This window comes from Jaculus jaculus, chromosome 8 (genome assembly GCF_020740685.1).
Source record: "Jaculus jaculus isolate mJacJac1 chromosome 8, mJacJac1.mat.Y.cur, whole genome shotgun sequence".
NCBI classification, from domain to species: Eukaryota; Metazoa; Chordata; class Mammalia; order Rodentia; family Dipodidae; genus Jaculus; species Jaculus jaculus.
Genome location: NC_059109.1, coordinates 48,231,832 through 48,251,997, shown reverse-complemented (window position 1 = coordinate 48,251,997; position 20,166 = coordinate 48,231,832). Strand labels below are relative to the sequence as shown.

Genomic DNA, 20,166 nt, shown 5'->3' with positions numbered 1-20,166 from the left:
TGTGGTGATCAGATTGGACTGTTACATACCAGGAACCCTTTTTGTTCTAGACTAAGATAAATGACCTAAAGATTCAAACTACTTAAATTATCCCATATAAATTGACATAATCCTATAATCCAAGAAGGCTGAGAGAGAATCACAAGTTCAATGTGATCCTGGTTTACATAGTAAAACCCTGTCTCAAATTTAAATTTGACCATAAAATCTATTCTTTGTATTTAAATTTCAGTTTTAAAGCCCAGAACCTTGTTCCCTTATAGTTAAATGATACCACTTCATAGTCATACTCCATAAGTACATTGTCTTCAAGTCTCATAGAAATCCAAGCATGAGCACTGGGTGCTAAGGGCACCAAGGTTAAGATAGGATACATATAAAAAAGTTACAATACATATCCCTCTAGAAAATTCTAATGTGAAAGATACATGATATACTTTATGGTAATGCTTTATAACACTTAGTCCTTTCTATAGGTCCGTGTCTATTTCATTAACCTCCAATGGACAATACTTGTTGGAGGCTTATGGAGAAAGCACAAAATTACAAGTGATGACTTTTATTTTTGGTCAGTAAGTATATAACTAGGACAGAACAATATGAACAAAAATTGTAAACTTACTCAGTGGCAGCATAATTGTGTGAACAATCAGGGTACTTTATTCTACACTGATGATGCTAATGCCATCATATGTACTAAGGGACTTTCAAAAACCTCTCTTGACATGTACTCTTTGGCATGTACAAAAATTCTTGTAGACAGTAGGATATAGCTTAGCTTAGCTATAATTCACTTGGAACTAATTTCAGTCTTTGCTAAAGCATGCTGGATTGAAAACTAGTGTCAAAAAAATGGCTTGACTTCTTAAAAACATTTGAACTCAAATTTTGTATTCCCACAATGCACCTAAATTAAAGTTTCCAGGATTTGGGACTGAACCATACTTATGCTTGCTGCTAATATTGTTATCTAGGTCTTAAAGAAAAATGTACTTTAAACTACAGCTGAGATTTGGAAAGGTATATTTGGAAAACACAGTTGTTTATTTCTTTATAATCCAAAACAGGGAATTATTATAAAGCTCAGTAATTATAAAAGAAAATATTAACAATCTCAGATTTACTAACTTTAATTGATGTATGATAATACTATCTTGAACTGGAGAGATGGCTGAATGGGTAAGGTACTTCCCGGCAAAGTCTAAGTATCCAGGTTCAATTCCCCGGTACCCACATAAGCCAGATGCTCAAGGTGACACATGCATCTAGAGTTTGTTTGCAGTGGTTAGAGGCTCTGTCATAACCAAGTCTCTCTTTTTCTGCACCACCCCCCTTGTTCCCTTTCTCTGTCTCTTTTCCGGCCTCTCACTCTGTGTGTCTTTCTCAAATAAGAAATAAATAAAAATATTTTAAAATAAAAAATATTTATTTAAAAAGTAATGCTATCTTATCTAGTACACATAATATTTGTTAAAATAACTTCTCATTCTTAAAGCCTCCTCAAAATAAGCTTTCTTTTTTTTTAATTTTTATTTATTTATTTATTTGAGAGTGACAGACACAGAGAGAAGGACAGATAGAGGGAGAGAGAGAGAATGGGCGCGCCAGGGCTTCCAGCCTCTGCAAACGAACTCCAGACGCGTGCGCCCCCTTGTGCATCTGACTAACGTGGGACCTGGGGAACTGAGCCTCGAACCGGGGTCCTTAGGCTTCACAGGCAAGCGTTTAACCGCTAAGCCATCTCTCCAGCCCAAAAATAAGCTTTCTTATTATGAGCACTTAAAACTATAATACTGTTTTTTTTTTTTTTTTAATTTATTTATTTATTTATTTGAGAGCGACAGACACAGAGAGAAAGACAGATAGAGGGAGAGAGAGAGAATGGGCGCGCCAGGGCTTCCAGCCTCTGCAAACGAACTCCAGACGGGTGCGCCCCCTTGTGCATCTGGCTAACGTGGGACCTGGGGAACCGAGCCTCGAACCGGGGTCCTTAGGCTTCACAGGCAAGCGCTTAACCGCTAAGCCATCTCTCCAGCCCTATAATACTGTTTTAATATAGCAAACATTTTGTATATTACCCAAACAGTTTCCTAGTGGGCCAATTTTACGTTAGTCCTATATATCTCAAGGGTTTTAAGGTTGTCAGTAACAAGTGCCATCTTGAAATGTTAGGACCCATATGTGCCAGTGCTTGTTACAGTCCTCCTCACTACACTATCAAATACAATATATGGAATGATGGTGCATCACCTACCACTTATATCTTAATTTCTGACATGAATGTAGTAAATATTTAGTAGCCTTCAACCATTACTGTTTCCTCACAGCATGATAAATCTAGGACAGTCAACTTCAGAGAGAACATAATGAAGACCTGAGTTTTGAAATGAACTAGCACATTGAGAATGCAGAAACAGCAAAGTCACTATGCAATAAACCCATTTGACCCTTTCGTCCTAATTAAATAAGCATACAACTGTTCATTTTCCCATAAAGTTGAATTTCTTATCTTGTGCATGGGCTTTTGGCTCATTGGAATTTGTGTGCATGGTTTGGGACATGATTAGTGATGGCTCCAAAACACCAGGGAGTCCTGCCCATTGGAATCTGAAACCATAAGCTACTCAAGGGCACATTCAGAGATTAATTGATATTATAGAGCATATTTTGTTCATTGCAGTGTGTAATAAACAGCATGCTTTTACTTTTGAACTAAGCTAAGTCAGGCCTGCCTCTTAGCACTACCTTGTTGCAAATAAAGCAGATACAGATGTTGTATCTGGTGTTCCTGGAAGCAAAGGCAAGAACTGGTGCCTTGAACCTTCCTTCAATGAGAAGGAATTTGGATTATTTTCCTATTAACTTTCCCATTTTCCTGCAGGAATAGAATTTATTAAATCTCTCCACTTGCCAACAATACATATAGTATCATTCCTTTTCAGCCAATTGACCTTCTAAGGCAGTAACTCAAAATCATTCTCATTGTATGATTTTTTTTTCATGAAAAGGTAGCTATGGGCTCAGGACATGGCTCAATTGTTAAAGGTGCTTGTTTGCAAAGCCTGTCTGTCCAAGTTCAATTCCCCAACACCCATGTAAAGCCAAACCCAAAATATGTGTGTGTGAGTAGAGAGCATGTAAGAGCCACAGGGAGGGAAAGCAAATCTGAGGCATTGTGCCCCCATAGCAATTGGCTAGTGTGTTCATGACCCCACCATGCTCACTCATAGGAAGGCTCTCAGTGGAATGGGGGCAGCAGAGAGGGAACAGAAGAACACAATATAATGAGAATATGACTAATATGCAATATGTTCATGTAATAAAATTCCCAATAAAAGTTGGCATAATTATAGCCAAGTGCTTGTTTCAAATATTCTCTGTTGTCTCAATTCCTCAGTTCTTACACAAACTTTTATAAATAAATCACTTGCTGAGAAAACTTTGGAAACATCTATTTCCATGTCAAATCTAGTCCCAAAGTCCCAGGGGTCTACCTGATCTTTCTTCATGATAATAAAGATTTTTGAGCTTTGATTTTTTTAAAAAAATACAAGGCTAACACGAATTAACTTTCAACAAGTTTTTTTTCTCATATATTTTGAGGTCCACATTATCAATATGGATACTACTTTTTTGCTTGCTATAAAAAAGCACATGAATACTTCTTTAACTTTACATACCCATAATGGGAATTTTATTTATACACACTGACAAAGGAAGCCCCCTTCTACATAAGACAATAATTTTCATGATGCATGCAGTTAAACTGGCAAAATAAAAATCATCAAAATTCTTCAATTTTACCTCATTTGAAATAAAATGATGTGAAATACAGTTATTGTGGGTACTGACTTGAAAAAAAAAAGAAACATTTCATACACTTGGACCAATAAGTCATGTATACAAATCATTTTGTGGCAATTTTGAACTGCTTATCTTTCATAGGATTTCTTATGGCTATTTACATTTTCACTCAGTGAAAATCAATTACCTTCTTGCAATAAGGCTCATTTGCTACCTTTGAGTATAATAGAAACACCATTAGGATGATGACATTACCCAAAAGAAGGGCACCACACAGTTGGTAGACATAAATTAAGGGCCCTTTCACATATGCATTAGAAAAACTGCTGTGACTGAAATATGCATAAAGTCTGTATCTATTAGAGCTATTAGTGTGTGGGGGGGGGGGTGAAGATTCTGAAGGGGGAAGGGAAGGATTGGTAGATTGTGATCTACTACTTTGACAAAATTATGTATTTCCTTTTCTGCCCGGTATATACCATTGATGCAATAAGCCTGGGCCCCCAGCTGAGCAGCATTTGGAAATGCCACTGAGCATGGTATATGCGCTTCACTTCCCTTTGCCGAAGCAAGACACTGTCAGGAATAGAGTGCATGTGTGCCTCCAAACCCACTCCCCCTCCGCCACCCTGACCTCCACAGCTCTGCGGATGTCTGCCTGGGTGAAGCCACCACTCATGCGGAAAACAGCTCCTGCAGATCAATCCATAGGATTTAGGGACATTTAACTTTCATCAAGCCCACATCATCTTATTGATATTTGAGGACAAACTTATTACTGAACATTAATGGCAATAACATAGAGGGTTATATGTTTCCAGGGAAAAACAAAATACTAATCTGGAAATTTGCCCTCTTGAGACTAGAACACAGAGGAAACTCTGCTCATACCCAGTTATTTTTTATCTGAGATCTCATAAGCTTAAGTAAAACGAAATTAGAACACCTGTTGACCCTCAGGGTATGAGTGAAGGTTATGTACCTTTTAAAAAGGTGTTAGGATTACACATTATAATTTGTGAGGAATTGTTTTCAGACTCATTTATCTTTAAGTCTTTCTCACAAGTACAACAGACATAGGTTGTTCTTCTTTAAAGAACTTGTAATCATGAACACGTGCACACACACACAGTGATAGAAACTGAAAGACTATAAATTTTGAACCTTGGGAGAATTTGCAAATAGTATGAACTAATGTTTCCTTTTAAAATAACAGGTTAGGGCTGGAGAGATGGCTTAGTGGTTAAGCACTTGCCTGTGAAGTCTAAGGACCCCAGTTCGAGGCTCAGTTCCCCAGGATCCATGTTAACCAGATGCACAAGGGGGCGCCCGTGTCTGGAGTTCATTTGCAGTGGCTGGAGGCCCTGGCGCGCGCTCGCTCGCACTCTCTCTCTCTCTCTGCCTCTTTCTCTCTCTGTCGCTCGTAAATAAATAAATAAATAAATAAATAAATAAATAAATAAATAAATAAAATAACAGGTTAGTACTATCATCATTTATGATGTCTCAAATTCATATCATTATGCTTTTTATTAAAAATTCTATAGAAACATTGTTAAATTATCCAGTATCAATGAGTTGTATATAGGGGCTGGAGAGATGATTCAGTGGTTCAGGTGTTTGCCTGCAGAGCTTAGCTACATGGGTTCAGTTCCCCCATTACCCATGCAAAGCCAGATGCATAAAGTGGCACATGTGCCTAGAGTTCTCTTCCCCCCGCCCTCGCCCCCCTTTGGTTTTTCAAGGTAGAGTCTCACTCTAGTCCAGGCTGACCTGGAATTCACTCTGTAGTCACAGGGTGGCCTCCAGCTCACTGCCATCCTCCTACTTCTGCCTCCCTAGGGCTGGGTTAAAGCGGGCGCCACTACTCCCAGTTTTGTCTGGAGTTCTTTTGCAGCTGCTGAAAGCCTGTTCTCTCTGTCTCTCTCTTCTGTCTCTCTCTGCTTGCAAATAAATAAATAAAAGCATTTTAAAGAGTTGTAAATATATTTTTTTCTTCATTTATTTATTTGAGGGCGACAGACACAGAGAGAAAGGCACAGAGAGAGAGAGAGAGAGAGAGAGAGAGAGAGAGAAAGAATGGGCATGCCAGGGCCTCCAGCCACTGCAAACGAACTCCAGACGCGTGCGCCCCCTTGTGCATCTGGCTAACGTGGGTCCTGGGGAAACATGCCTCAAACCTGGATTCTTAGGCTTCATAGGCAAGTGCTTAACCGCTAAGCCATCTCTCCAGCCTGTAAATATAATTTATATGGAATTAATACAGTTCAATTTTAGACACTTTTGTATTTTTAGGAAAAATGTAATGAACTGAATTCTTTTAAAAAATTTTGAAGATCTTATAAGAATTTAAAAATCAAAATGCCAAAGACAATTCTGCAAAAGTCTTACAATGAATCCACAATGTTTTGTGGAAAGGGCGTTATAGACCTGAAGCCTCTGTGTTTTGTATACCATTCCCACATATTATAATTTAATCCATGGGTCATACTTATATACAATAAAGAATGCAAGTAATATTTCAATTTAATTCCCCTAATCATATTCATTGTAGATTTTATAAAATAGAAAGGGAACTTTTTCTTAAAGTAACATTTAACCTCAATCTCGGAATAATTAAGTCTAGAAAGACTATGAAATTCATACTGTGGAGTCCTTAACTCTATTATATTTTTATGTTAGGTCATTATAGACAAAATTAATTAGGGTACATTTAGTAGAAATGTATTGAAACATCTTTAAATGCTTGAAATTCTGTAAATAGTATTTTTCTAAGTAGGGCATTTGGCTAAAGCAATTGACAGTAATACAATTGCATATAAACTCAGTTTTGTAAAGAATAGAGGGGGGGGCTTGATAGATTGCTCAGCAGTTATAGGTATTTGCTTGCAAAGTCTGATGGTCTGGGTTCAGTTTCCTAGTACCCACAGAAAGCCAGATACACAAAGTGGCATATTTGTCTGGAATTTCATTTGCAGTAGCAAGATTTCTGGTCATACTTTCTCACTATCTCTGTCAGATAAATAAGTAAATAATATTTTAAAAATAAAAAGAAAGAATAGAAAGTACAGTTCCCATACTCAATCTCCTTTGTGCCTGTGACCCACATGTGGGACCAAAAGTAGTCACAATTTTATAATCAAGAAACAAAATAACAATCCAAAATGTTATCATACCACATGCTTCAGATAGGGGAATGAGAAGTGGAAATAAACATAAAACCTGAAGGTATAACTGAAGGAAGAAAATGCATAGAAATGCTAAATAGATTTGTTATAATTCCAGTGAAAGAGGGGACATGAAGTTATAGGGACAGGTTTCTTTTTCTTATTTTAATTACTTTAACAAACTGGAGTTTAAAGAGCTTATGGAAGAACAAAATAAAGACAACCATTTGCAGCACAATGACATCACTCATTGGATCATAATCAACCCCTGAGATTAGTAGGTCTCCTGTTTTAAAAGCCTCTACCTTGCTCTAATCCGGGTGGATACAGACACACCTGGCAGAGGTGGGCGGCCTGGACTGTTTATAAAAAGAAGCCCTTTCAGTAATTCCATCCCAGCTGTTTAGGGAGGGCCTGATTTCTCTGTCTCCAGGGCACAAGTGGTAAATGAGCTAATTGCAGCAGCAATGTTTAATGCACAAGATTGTATATTGTCTGCTAATTACAGGCTCAAAAATTGCTCACTCTATAAAGCTAGCCCAAAGAGATCTTTTTGAGGGTAAAGATGTAGAATTTAACCCTCTTTCAAAATGAAATCCTGGAAAACTTTCCAGTGGTATCTGTAAAGAGAGTGTGTGTGTGTGTGTGTGTGTGTGTGTGTGGTGAGTGTTTCTATTTTCATGTTGTATAACATCTACACCAAATTCAGAATTTGAGGAATTTTAGCTCTCAATATGGAATTGTCATTAATTGTTTGGAAATTTTCATATATTCAGTGTCCTAGCCAAGATGTTGGATGAAATCAGAAAGATATTGTAATGAAATATATCCTGAGTTGGCTGTAGCGGCTCATGCCCATAATCCCAGCACTTGGGAGGCTGGGGCAGAAGGATTACTATGAGCTTGAAATCAACCTGGAGTACATTGGGAATTCCAGCCAGCCTGAGCTACAGTGGAAGATTCTGTCTCAAGAAATAAAATAAATAAATTAAAAACAATGTAAATGTACATACTAACATATGTATATATTGTGCATGACTATGCTACAAAAAACTCCTTGTCTAGTTTATGTGGATACAGTGTATGGACTTTATATGCACATTAACTATGTTGAGTGAAGCTCCTGGAAATATCCACACCTTTACTGAACATCCTAGAAGGTTGATGACTGATTAGAACTTCAGTGATTGAGGAGAGGTTGGAATGTTCAGAGCCAAATTATCTTGGGCTACCTTAGCCCCTTAAATAGCCCTTTATTTCCCACTTCTCTGTGTGAGTTAAAATCCTGTGGGTATTAGGTAAATCCTTTTGGAATGTGTGAACAGACACCAAGCTTCCACCGACCCAAAAGCTAAGAATGTTATCAGATAGCATCTAGGGTCTAGAGCAGAGATTTCCCTGCTTTGCTGGAATGTGTGTATCAAATGATTCCACCGATGTATTTGAAAGTTCTTTGTCCTGTTACTATAAGAACTTCTTGAAACTGTTACCATGTCAGAACATGGAATTTGGGGTAACCAGAATCTATGTTCCTCCTGCACCATGCTCACTCATGTTTGTATGTACGTGTATGTCTGTGTGTGTTAACCTGGCATTGTGTAGTGAGATAAATGTTAGGAATAATATATCCATGCACAGAAATATTACACAAAATCATAGTTAGAACTGTTATATAGATGGTGCTTTCTGTGCTTGGTTTGTTCTCAGCATGACATCTAAATAATTTTAGAAGTACAAAAAAATCAGCCTTATTTTCAACGCTTTATTTTTAGATACTTTTGGCTTATAGAAAATAATCTGTGAAAATAGTATGGAGTTTTCATATGTCTGGACACAATTTCCTTCTATATCAACATCTTACACAACCATTGTCTGTAATTCTCTGATCATCATTACAACTCTAATAGTGAAATTAAACAGTCAGTTTGGATTCCATCTGGCTTTCTACCATGTCTTTTCACTCTCCCAAGATCCAGCCAAAGATACCCTGTTTATGTAGGCAGCTCTGGAGTTGCCCCCATCTGTGTTAGATCACCACTACTTCCTTTTTTTTCAAGTGCAATAGTTCTGAAAGGAATGAATCAATAGACTATCTCTCAATTTATATTTGCTTGATATTTATTTTCTCATAACTTAGGCTGAGTTAGTGGATATGGGGGAATAAAATTACATAGCTGTGTGCCCATTTGATCAGATCATTTTAGAAGGACCATGAGGTAATATGAATTCTTTCTGGTCAGGGTAACTTGATCACTTGGCTAAGATGCAGTCTGGCAAGTTTTCTCCACTGTAAAATTGCTGCATTTTGCCTTGTAATTAATAAGTACTTCAAGGATTTATTCTGAAATAATCTCTTTTCTCCTGAACTTTAACGGCTTTCAGCAGTATCAAAGGCCCTCAACCCCAGCAGTGACTGCTGGGAGCACCTCTGATGATACTCTGATTTTCTTCACTACTTCCACATGCATAACAAAAATTCTCTTCAATGTTTCTTCTTTCCACTCACTTATTTGTGTGACATTTATATCAGTACAAAGAGCCAAATATTTATCTTATATTCACTCTGCACAAAGTGCTCTGGCTTATGCATTGTGCACCTTCTTTAGATTGTCCCTGTCTTTTCAGCATACATTCTTCCCCCACCAATTAACTTCTCATTTTATTTTATTTTTTTATTTTGTGAGACAGGGTCTCATGCAGGCTAGACTAGCCAAGGATGGCTTTGAATTCTGATCCTTCTGCCTCTGCCTTTTGAGTTGAGATTTCCCTGCCCAGCACTTGTTATTTGATTTTTAAAGCAATTTCATGCATTTTGGTAGTAATCAACTCTATTTAAGTAATTTTGAAGTATCTCTACTCCTCAGAAACTGAGTATTTCACCTGACAAACTGCTTACTCCTTGGAGACTGAGTCTGTTTCTCCATACACCTAGCCAAGTACCTTGCAAGTGAAAAGCATTGTTGAATCATTTTCCTCATTCCATATACAATAATCTTAGTGTTTGAATATTTCTTAGAGATGGACATTAATAACATCATTTTGAAAGGTTAACACTAAACACTGGTCCACCTATATCTTTGTGACAGATACTGTAAAAGGCAAATTATTAGTGACTTCCCCACCTATATACCACTTAAACTAAGAAGAAGCATTTAAAAATATAATGTGCATGTGATACATGCTTTATGACTGTTTGGTGAAAAAGGGGAATATAAAATAAAAGTAGAGTATATTATTTAAAACAGCAGAATTGCCAGGAATGGTGGTGCAGGCCTTTAATCCCAGCACTTAGGAGGCAGAGGTAAGAGAATCACCATGAGTTCGAGGCCACCCTGAGACTACACAGTGAATTCCAGGTAAGCCTGGACTATAGCAATACTCTACCTCAAAGAAAAAAAATTTAAATATAAATTAGCAAAAAGTGGAACGCATTTAGTACAGAAATAACAAAAGTAGGACAGGAGCTCTTGTAAGGTTGTACTCCTTAACACTTAAGGTTATTTTGATTTGGACTTTTTGCTGATCTTGTTTTTCTTTCATATACAAATTTAATTTTAATGTAGCCAAAAATAAATAAAATAACAGAGATGTACATATGTACATCCAAATGTTTTTATTTGTTCTTTTATAAATATTTATGCAAATTTTGTGTGTGTGTGTATTTATAGGGAAAGGGGACAGGGAGGGAGACTAATTTGATACTATAGACCTCTTTTACTCTGTTATCCCCCTCCATTCCTGTGGAGTCCCTTCTTTTCTCCCTACACACTAATGGATTCATCATTGAAGAGAATGACTTTCCTTCCCTCAACAATCACTGACTACCAGTAGCTCCTCAGGGAGAGGTGGGGACTCAAAACCCTCTCCTCTATCCATGATGCCTGGCCCTATCTTGTACAGGTCTTGTGTAGGTGACCACAGCTACTGTGAGCTCGTGAGTTCAATGCCATGTCTTGTCCAGATGAGAGAGTTGGGTCTTTTGACATGGCTTTACTTCGCTACTCGGGCTGGCCTGTAACTCACTGTGCTATAGCAAAGGCTGGTTTTGAACTTGGTATCTTCCTGCTTCAGCCTCCCCCATTAGACTTCATTTTATTTTAGTTTTTGATTTTGTGAGACAGGGTCTCAAGTAGGGAAGGCTAGGTAAGGCTGGCTTTGAACCTCTGATCCTCTTGCATCTACCTTTTGGGAGTTGGGATTGAAGGGTTACACCACGTTGTCCAGCTCCTGTCATTTGATTTATAAAGTAATTCCTCCCTTAAGATGTGTGCCACCGCATGTGGCTCTCCCCTTCTTCTACCTTTAGTTTTTAAAAGTACCTTTAAAGTAATGGTTTTCAGAACATGCTTTCGGCTTTTTATTTTAGCAGAATTCTTCATGCTCATAGCATATATGCTATGTGATAATTATGAGACCACACTAATATTACCATAAAGTTTGTATTATTTTATGATTATTATGTCCAATATCCATATAAGAAAAATAGAGAGAAAGACAAATTATTTGTCCATGGTCACATAATTGATAGGTGGTGACCTAGTATTTAGACTGAAGCAGCCCAATTACAGCTCCCTATATTCTTAGCCATTACACAACAGTGACTTGTAAGGAGCTGGCCACATAAAGCATCTGGTAAAGTAGGGGAGAGGGAACAGTTGCTTAGCAACTCAGTTGCAAGCTCATCCCAGTGTCACTGAATCCTGATGATCTAAAGGATGGAGAAGGAAAATCCAAGTTCTAGACTAGTTCCCATTAGTTCTCAGGTTTAAGGATGCTAAGTGTTACAGTCAGGCTTGCATTGCTGGTAGAAATCTCCCAACCAAGAGAAGCTTGTAGGACAAAGAGGTTTATTTTGGCTTGAGGGGAAGCTCCACAATGGCAAGGAAAATGATGGCATGAGCAGAGGGTGAACATAACCCCCTGGCCCACATAAAGTGGACAATTGCCACAGGAGAGTGTGCCACACACTGGCATGGGGAAACTAGCTATAACACCCATAAGCCTGCCCCCAACAATACACCACCTCCAGCAGGCGTTAATTCCCAAATATCCATTATCTGGGAACCTAGCATTCAGAACACCTAAGTTTATGGGGGACACCTGAATCAAACCACCACACTAAGCTTCTTTCTCTGGGTGCAGCCCGTGTGGTGGGATCATTTAGCAGAACTATAATTGCCACAGGCGGTCCTGTGGACAGTGCAGGGAAGTCCCCTGGCCTTCCACAGGCTCTTCTTTCCAGGAGGCTTCTCCAAGTGTCTTATCCCTATATTGACCCAGAACTTACCTTGCTGGTACTCATCAACTCAACATTTGTTTGTTTCTCTCACTGAACCACCAGGCACTGACTGATGAAGATAATTAACTCACATCTGAATATTTCTTCTTATCAAGATTATCCATTGAGTGTGGTGGTACCAGCCTTTAATCCCAATACTTGGAAAGGAGGAAAAGGTAGAGCTTTGAGTTTGAGGCCACCCTGAGAATACAGAGTGAATTCCAGGGCTAGAGTGAGATCCTACTTATGAAAACAAAACAAAACAAATAAAAAAGATTATCCTTAATTCTGATTGTCATCTGTCCAGGTCTTATCCTCTCCCAACTGCTTTAAGTGTTGAGGTCCTCACAAGTGCTGGTGTAATGATTAAGAATGTATGGGCAGGGCTGGAGAGATAGCTAAGGAGTTAATCACTTGCCTGTGAAGCCAAAGGACCCTGATTCGAGGCTTGATTCCCCAGGACCCACGTTAGGCAGATGCACAAGGGGGCGCACGCATCTGGATTTCATTTGCAGTGGCTGGAGGCCCTGGCATGCCCATTCTCTCTCCCTCTATCTGCCTCTTTCTCTCTGTGTCTGTCATTCTCAAATAAATAAATAAATAAAAATATTTTTAAAATGTGTAAAAAAAAAAAAAAAAGAATGTTTGGGCAGTGGTCAGACTGCTTCAGGCTAAATATTAGCATTCACCCTGATTTTAAAGATGGTTAAATGAGCATTAGATTTTTTTATTTAGTGGTTTTAGGGCAGAGGACAGAAGGTAAATATACACATCAGAACTAAGCATTTAGATCTCTTAGGTGTATTTTACTTTTTTTAATTATTTTCAGCATCACTAATATTTCATTTTGATTATTATGAGTTTTAAATCCACTGAAAATGTGTCTGATTTCTAGCCACAATTTCAACTTTTTGTGCATAATCTCATATTTAGTAATTTCTGCAAAATTCTTAGAAAACAGAGCAAGATCCAAGAATAATCTAGAAGTAAAATAATCTGGTGCTGTAGATTTTATAAACATGAAAACACTAATTCAATGGGTCAACTGACAAGTAAAACACAACTGAGGTTAATTTGAGATTTCATAGTATAACTTTGGAAGAGGAAGGTATTCAAAAATTATATTGGGGCTGGAGAGATGGCTTAGAGGTTAAACGCTTGCCTGTGAAGCCTAAGGACCCCGGTTCGAGGCTTGGTTCCCCAGGTGCCACGTTAGCCAGATGCACAAGGGGGCGCACGCATCTGGAGTTCGTTTGCAGAGGCTGGAAGCCCTGGCACCCCCATTCTCTCTCTCTTCCTCTATCTGTCCTTCTCTCTGTGTCTGTCACTCTCAAATAAATAAATAAATAAATAATTTTTTAAAAAATTATATTGTTTGACCTGTTTCACTTTCTGGCCTGTGGGCTCACTGCTGTATGTGTCAATGAATCTATGTGGATAATAGTGTTCTTGGCATGGAGTGTGGCTGGAGACCCAAGTACTGAATGTGACTCAAATCCTGTGTCTTAACAACAAGGTAGTTGTCCTATGGAGCAATTCCCTCATCAGAAATATTTTGGATGCACCTAAAATGAGGCTTTTTTTTTTATGAAGAGAGAGACTGAACTTTGGAAGCTAAAAATTAAAAAAAAGTGAGACATATAAAAGAAATATTTTTCTTGTAATAATTTCAAATATTTTTATAAATTCTAGATTGATAATTTAAAATATAACTGTCAAATCTCTAATCAGCATATGGATATTATCAAATGCTAAATAAAATTGTTTTCAAATCATTTTAACTGATTCACCTCTCATTAAATATCTTTACAAGCAAAAGGTCATTTTTGTCTATGATCCTTGGCTTTTCCAAATGTTATACATTAGTTTATATTTTTGTTAGTTTAAGTTCAGGATTTCAAATGAAAAACAAAAGAAAATGTAACAAAATGTGTTTCAGAGACATATATATGTATATGTAAAAGAATGATGTGGTGGTTTTGATTCAGGTATCCCCAGCAACCTTGTGTTTTGAATGCTAGGTCCCAAGCTGGTAGCAATTTGGGAACTGGATCCTCCTGGAGGGAGTGTATTGTTGGGGGCAGGCTTATAGGTGTTAAAGCCACCTTCCTGTTGCCCAAATTTGGCACACTCTCTTGTCCACTTGATGTTGGCCTGGAGGTGATGTCCCCCCACTGCTCATGCCATAATTATCATGGAGCTTCCCCTCAAGTCTGTAAGCCAAAAAAATAAAATAAAATAAAATGAATAAAATTAAATTAAAAAAATAAAATAAAAAACCTTTCCTCCCACAAGCTGCTTTTGGTTAGATATTTGTTACAGCAAGGAGAAAATGACTGCAACAGTAAAATTGGTACCAAGAAGTGGGGTCATTACTGTGAGAAACCTATGTGACTTTTGGGTTTTGGGAGTGATTTTTTTTAGAGGAATGTGTAAGGATTTGAAACCTTGGCCCAAGATACTCTTTGCAGTGCTGTAAGTACAGTCTGATGGACCATTCTGGTTAGAGTTGCAAGGCCTTAATGCAGTAAGGACTACGGACTTTGAGGTTTGGCTTATAAGGGTGAGAAAGAGCTTTGTCTAGACAGGTCTAGAAGCAGTTTATGTGAGAGGCTTGCTGTTATGGCTGTGTCCTAAGTACTTGTGCAGGGTTGAATTGCACAGAAGTGGACTGGTGTGAGCAGAGGAGTATGACACAAACTCATGCCCATTCAACTGAAATTGTTTGAGAGATTACATCTATTGAGATTTGGCCAGCTGATCTGCATTGAGACATCAGGTGAGAGTGATTAAAAAAACATGTATTTTTTCTTACAAATGAAAAACAGTCATCAAGAAATTTCCAGTCTTGGGCTGGAGAGATGGCCTAGCGGTTAAGCACTTGCCTGTGAAGCCTAAGGACCCTGGTTCGAGGCTTGATTCCCCAGGACCCACGTTAGCCAGATGCACAAGGGACCGTATGCATCTGGAGTTCATTTACAGTGGCTGGAGGCCCTGGTGCACCCATTCTCTCTCTCTCTCTCTCTCTCTCTCTCTCTCTCTCTCTCTCTCTGTCTCTCTTTTTCTCTCTCTCTGTCACTTTCAAACAAATAAATAAAAATAAACCAAAATTTAAAAAAAAAAGAAATTTCCAGTCTTTTAGGTTTAATGTGGTAAAACACCAGGGCATTGTATGCATTCATGTGCATATGAAAAGAAGATCTCATGAAAATGGACACTATTGGTCAATGTCCAGAATTGCTCAGTGTGGCTAAATTGAAACACAGGTCATGCTTCCATCACAGTAAATGTATTGTAGTGGTGACAATGAGACATGTAACATTGTACCTAAGTTGAAGATAGAGTGAAAGATGTATTATTCATCTTTTAGGACCTAAAGTAAATTGCTTCTAGGAATTCAATATTCGAGGTCTCAGAAACTTTATCATTCAACCAGAGAGACTCAGGAAATAATGGTATATGTTGAATTAATTGCTCAACTGGATCAGTTTTTGCAAGGACTGAGCTTCAGCAGGACTAAGGTGACCACGATGGACAATGAAGGAAGCACATGGATGGGAAATCTCTTAAATAAAAGTTTATTGGCTTTTCACATAAAAAAAAGAAAAGAAAAAAAGATCTCAAGTATACTCAAGGTGTTTACAATGTATTAAAGATCCTGTGAAAAATGTACAAATTTTAATGCATGTCATAGATGCCAAGGTAGTGAATAAGTGATATTTGTATTTCACTTAGAAATACAAAGAGAAAGAAACAAGAAATGGGGCTTGGAGATATGGCTTAGTAGTTAAGTTGCTTGCCTGAGAAGCTTAGGAACTTGTGTTTAATTCCCCAGAACCCACATAAGATAGATGCACAAGGTGGTACATGTATCTGGAGTTTGTTTGCAGCAGCTAGAGGACCTGGCATGACCATTCTCTCAATCTCTCTATCATCTATCTATCTATGTATCTATCTATGTATCATCATCATCAATCTATCTGCCTCTTTCTCTCTCATATAAATAAATAAAATATTTAAAAAACAAGAAATACAGAGATTAAAGAATACTGAAGAGTTCTTATCTAGAGGCATTATCTTGGAGCAGTATCACATGGGAAGTGTAATCACATGGAAAATGTAGCAATTATATTTCTTATTTATTGAGAGTACTATTCATGTTAGCAACTTCTTTATTATTATTATGATTTTTCAAGGTATGGCCTCGATCTAGCACAGGCTGACCTGGAATTCATTATATAATCTCAGCCTAACCTCGAATTCACAGCAATCCTCCTACCTCTCCCTCATGATGTGTGAGCCAGCAGGCCTGGAAAGTCAGCTAGTTTTAACCACTGATTCATGCAATCATATGTCTTAACTGTGTAGTGTTTGTGTGGGGCAACATCGCAGGTTCTAAGCACACTCTGCACAGAAAAGAAGTCAGGAGAGTCCCTGTCCTCACTGACCTTACATTATCAAGTAGTAATAGATATGATATACAAATGGGAAAATGAGGACTATAGACAGTGCTAAGTGCTCTGAGAGAAAGAGGACAAAGTGATAGAAGTGATGGACTTCTGCAAATGACTATCATACTGCATAGTCTCTGGGTTTCTAAGCATCACTTACTTAATGAGCAACTTGGCAAAACTTAAGTTATACTGACCTTGTACCAGTAGCATTCCAAACGCTTTATGACATTAATTCATTTGATCCTGTAACAATCTCTTAAGGTTGCTGTCATTAGTATTCCCAATTTACAAATGAACTAGTGGAAGCAAAGTCACTAGACCAAGGTCATATGGCAATAACAAATATGGCTCCCATGTCTGTGCCACGACTTGCATATTCTATTGCCATTTATTTCATGGGTTGGTTTATTTATTACTAAAAACTGCCACCTAGGAATTGTGCTTCATATTGCAGAAGAAGCATTTCAAATATAGATAGAAAAACAGACTTTGTCAAGGGTCAAATCTGTACCTATGAAGTATTACCCTGGCCTTGCCTTGGCCACATCATCTTCTTGCCACCCAGTGATCCTCACCATAGTTTAAATCAGATAAAGAACAGCACTAAAGATAACACTATGTTTCTAAAATGGGATGCAGAACTAAACTTCATTTCTACCACCAAATACTTTAATGACTTATTTTTAAAAAATATTTTATTTGTTTCAGAGTGAGAGACAGATAGAGAAAGAAAAAAAAATGGGCAGATACCACCTTATGTATTTGGTTTATGTAGGTACTGGGGAATTGAGTCTGTGTCCTTGGGCTTTGCAGGAAAGTGCATTATCCACTAAGCCATCTCTCCAGCTCTTAATTATTTTATGTAATGTTTATAGATATAGCTAACATTCAAATAAAATTTATCTTCAACACTAGTAACTAGTAGCATTCTAATCCAGTTCTATTTCTCAATATTCCTTTCCAGTGATATAAAATTAGATTCAGACAACACAGCCTAAGTAACTCTAATCTTAAAATCTAAAACCTGAGATGCTCCAAAATCCAAAATTTTTTGAGCATCAATATGACTTCCAAAGTAGAAAATTCACACCTGGCCTCATGAGATGTGTCAAATTCAAAATACATATACACTAAAATTACTGTGTAGAATCACATCCAGGTTATCTCCTTTTGAGAATCACTCCAGCCTTGGTTATGATCACATGGTTCAATCTCCAACTCAGGGTTGAAACACTTTGTCTGGGCCTACACCAATCGGCACATCGCTCCTTGGTGGCTCAGCATGTGATGTGTGTGTGCAAGTGCACACACACCCACATGTCCTGCAGGTGCCACTGAATGTGGATGTACTCTAAAACTGCTATATTTTTATCTTCCCTTTCTTTTGCTTTTTTAAAAATTTAACTTATTTTCATTTATTTGAGAGTGAGGGAAAGAGAGAAAGAGTAAGAGAGAGAGAGAGACAGAGAAAGAATAAGAGAATGGGCATGCCAGGGCCTCTATCCATTGCAAAGAACTCCAGATGCATGAGCCACTGTGTGCATCTGGTTTATGTGGGTCCTGGGGAATTGAACCATGGTCCTTTAGCTTTGTAGGCAAGTGCCTTAACCACTAAGCAATCTCTCCAGTCCTATCTTTATTTTCTTGTGTTGAACACTTATGAAGTTAGAACATAAATCAAGAAAGTTGCTAAACCAGTTAGCAACAGTGTGATAGACAGAACTGGAAAATTGATCCCAAAGTTGTCCTGCCCTGAGCACTGGGATCTGTTAATATGATTACCACTCTAGCTGTTATGTCACATGGCACAGCTGACCTGAAGATGCAGAAATTAGATGGTGACTATAATCTACTCACAAGTGTTCCTTTAAATGCAAGAGGTTTTAGCAGGTGGTAGTAGAAGGTGGATGATTCTGTATACTGAGGAAGGGGGAATGCACTTTCAGGAATTGCAAGTGGCCCTGTCCAATACAGGGAAACCTCTATCTTACAACAAGGGCTTGAGTTTGATCAGAAACAGAATTATCCAGAAACCAGTTCTTCCCCAGAGCCTCCAGAGAAAAGTCTAGCCTGGTAACACTTTAACCTCACTGTTAGGAGGCTCTAAGAAGAAAATCCAGGTAAGCCCATTTACACTTCTCACCTACAGAGCTGTGAGCCAGTGAATATATGTTTTACACAACTAAGTTTGTGGCATTTTGGGTAGTCAGGAATGGATAGCTAAAACTATTGCCATAGCATCATGTGGTCCTGATGGTTGAAGACAATAACTGTTATTTGAACATTCATGATGCAATGAGACAAACATTCAGTAGACTTTTTTTAACCTTGGAATAAGAAAATCACATATCACAAAATTAATATTCTATAAGAAAGTTAAGCATGCACATATGAAACTTTATGTCTTATATAAATTTGTAATATCATAAATATATGTATTCATCTATATGTATGAATGTCTATACAAAAATGAGCACTCCAATCTCACTAATACACACAAATATTTCATAATATCCACATTCACATACATATGTACTTTTCACCTATTTGTATTTTCCATGATTAAAACAAGTAAAGAAATTTCAAATTTAGAAATTTAACTTTCACTCTTTCCATTAGATAAGTCTCTGTGTATTTGATCCACTTCTTACCATTGATTTAAGGCTAAGTCTTCCCCTCTACACAGTTTATTAAATGTCATGCTATTTTGTTATTCTTATGGGAAACCCAATTTCTAATGGATTCTAAGCATCTTACCCCAAATTGCCCTATTAGAAATATGCTAAATACTTCCATCTGCTGTTAGAACAAGGAACTAATTTGTAGTTACTTTCTAGCCTATTTGTAAAGATGCTAATCAGCACTGCTCTGAGTTGAGGAAATCCTTGATGTCTGGCTCTGATGAGACTGGTGCCATTCCTCCAGAGGCTGCAGGTGCAGTTATTATAAGACATTCACACTGCCTGGATTAGCTCATGAGCAGTAAGTTCCTTTCTGAAGAGAGCTACAGCCCCTTGTACTCTGTCCTAGTACCATATATTTTCATTTAACAAGTGTTTGTGGGTTTTTTTTTTGGGGGGGGGGTTGTTTTGAATATTGTTCTTTGTTTTGTTTCCAGTATTTGTACTTGAACCCAGGGCCTCACACACGCTAGGCAAGTATTCTAGCATTCATCCTTCATTTGCTTCTTAAATCTGCTTATTTTAGAAAAATTATTGTCATAGAAAGACTGAAAAGACATGTACAGAGAGGTATCATTAAACTTTCCTTGGCTTCCCCTTATCTTGTACATATTACATAACATATTACACAATATTGAAACCAAGAAGCTGACTTTAGCACAATCATGACATCTGCTCAGACCTGTGTGTGCATGTCTACGGTATTTTATCACATATGTAACTGCAAGCAGAGTTGTTCAGTCACACCTGGACCACTGGTACCCACATTCTCCCCTCTCCTG

General features: G+C 37.8%; 1 protein-coding gene and 1 non-coding gene across 2 annotated transcripts in view; one reads left to right on the top strand and one right to left on the bottom strand.

The window, feature by feature from the left end:
- Window positions 1-20,166, bottom strand: part of Dcdc1 (doublecortin domain containing 1) — a 485,885-nt gene that overhangs the window by 183,832 nt on the left and 281,887 nt on the right. The gene's annotated exons all lie outside the window — the stretch shown is intronic.
- On the top strand, window positions 15,448-15,573 carry LOC123463219. Its single transcript, XR_006638810.1, has one exon. It is a non-coding gene; the product is annotated as a small nucleolar RNA SNORA1 (small nucleolar RNA).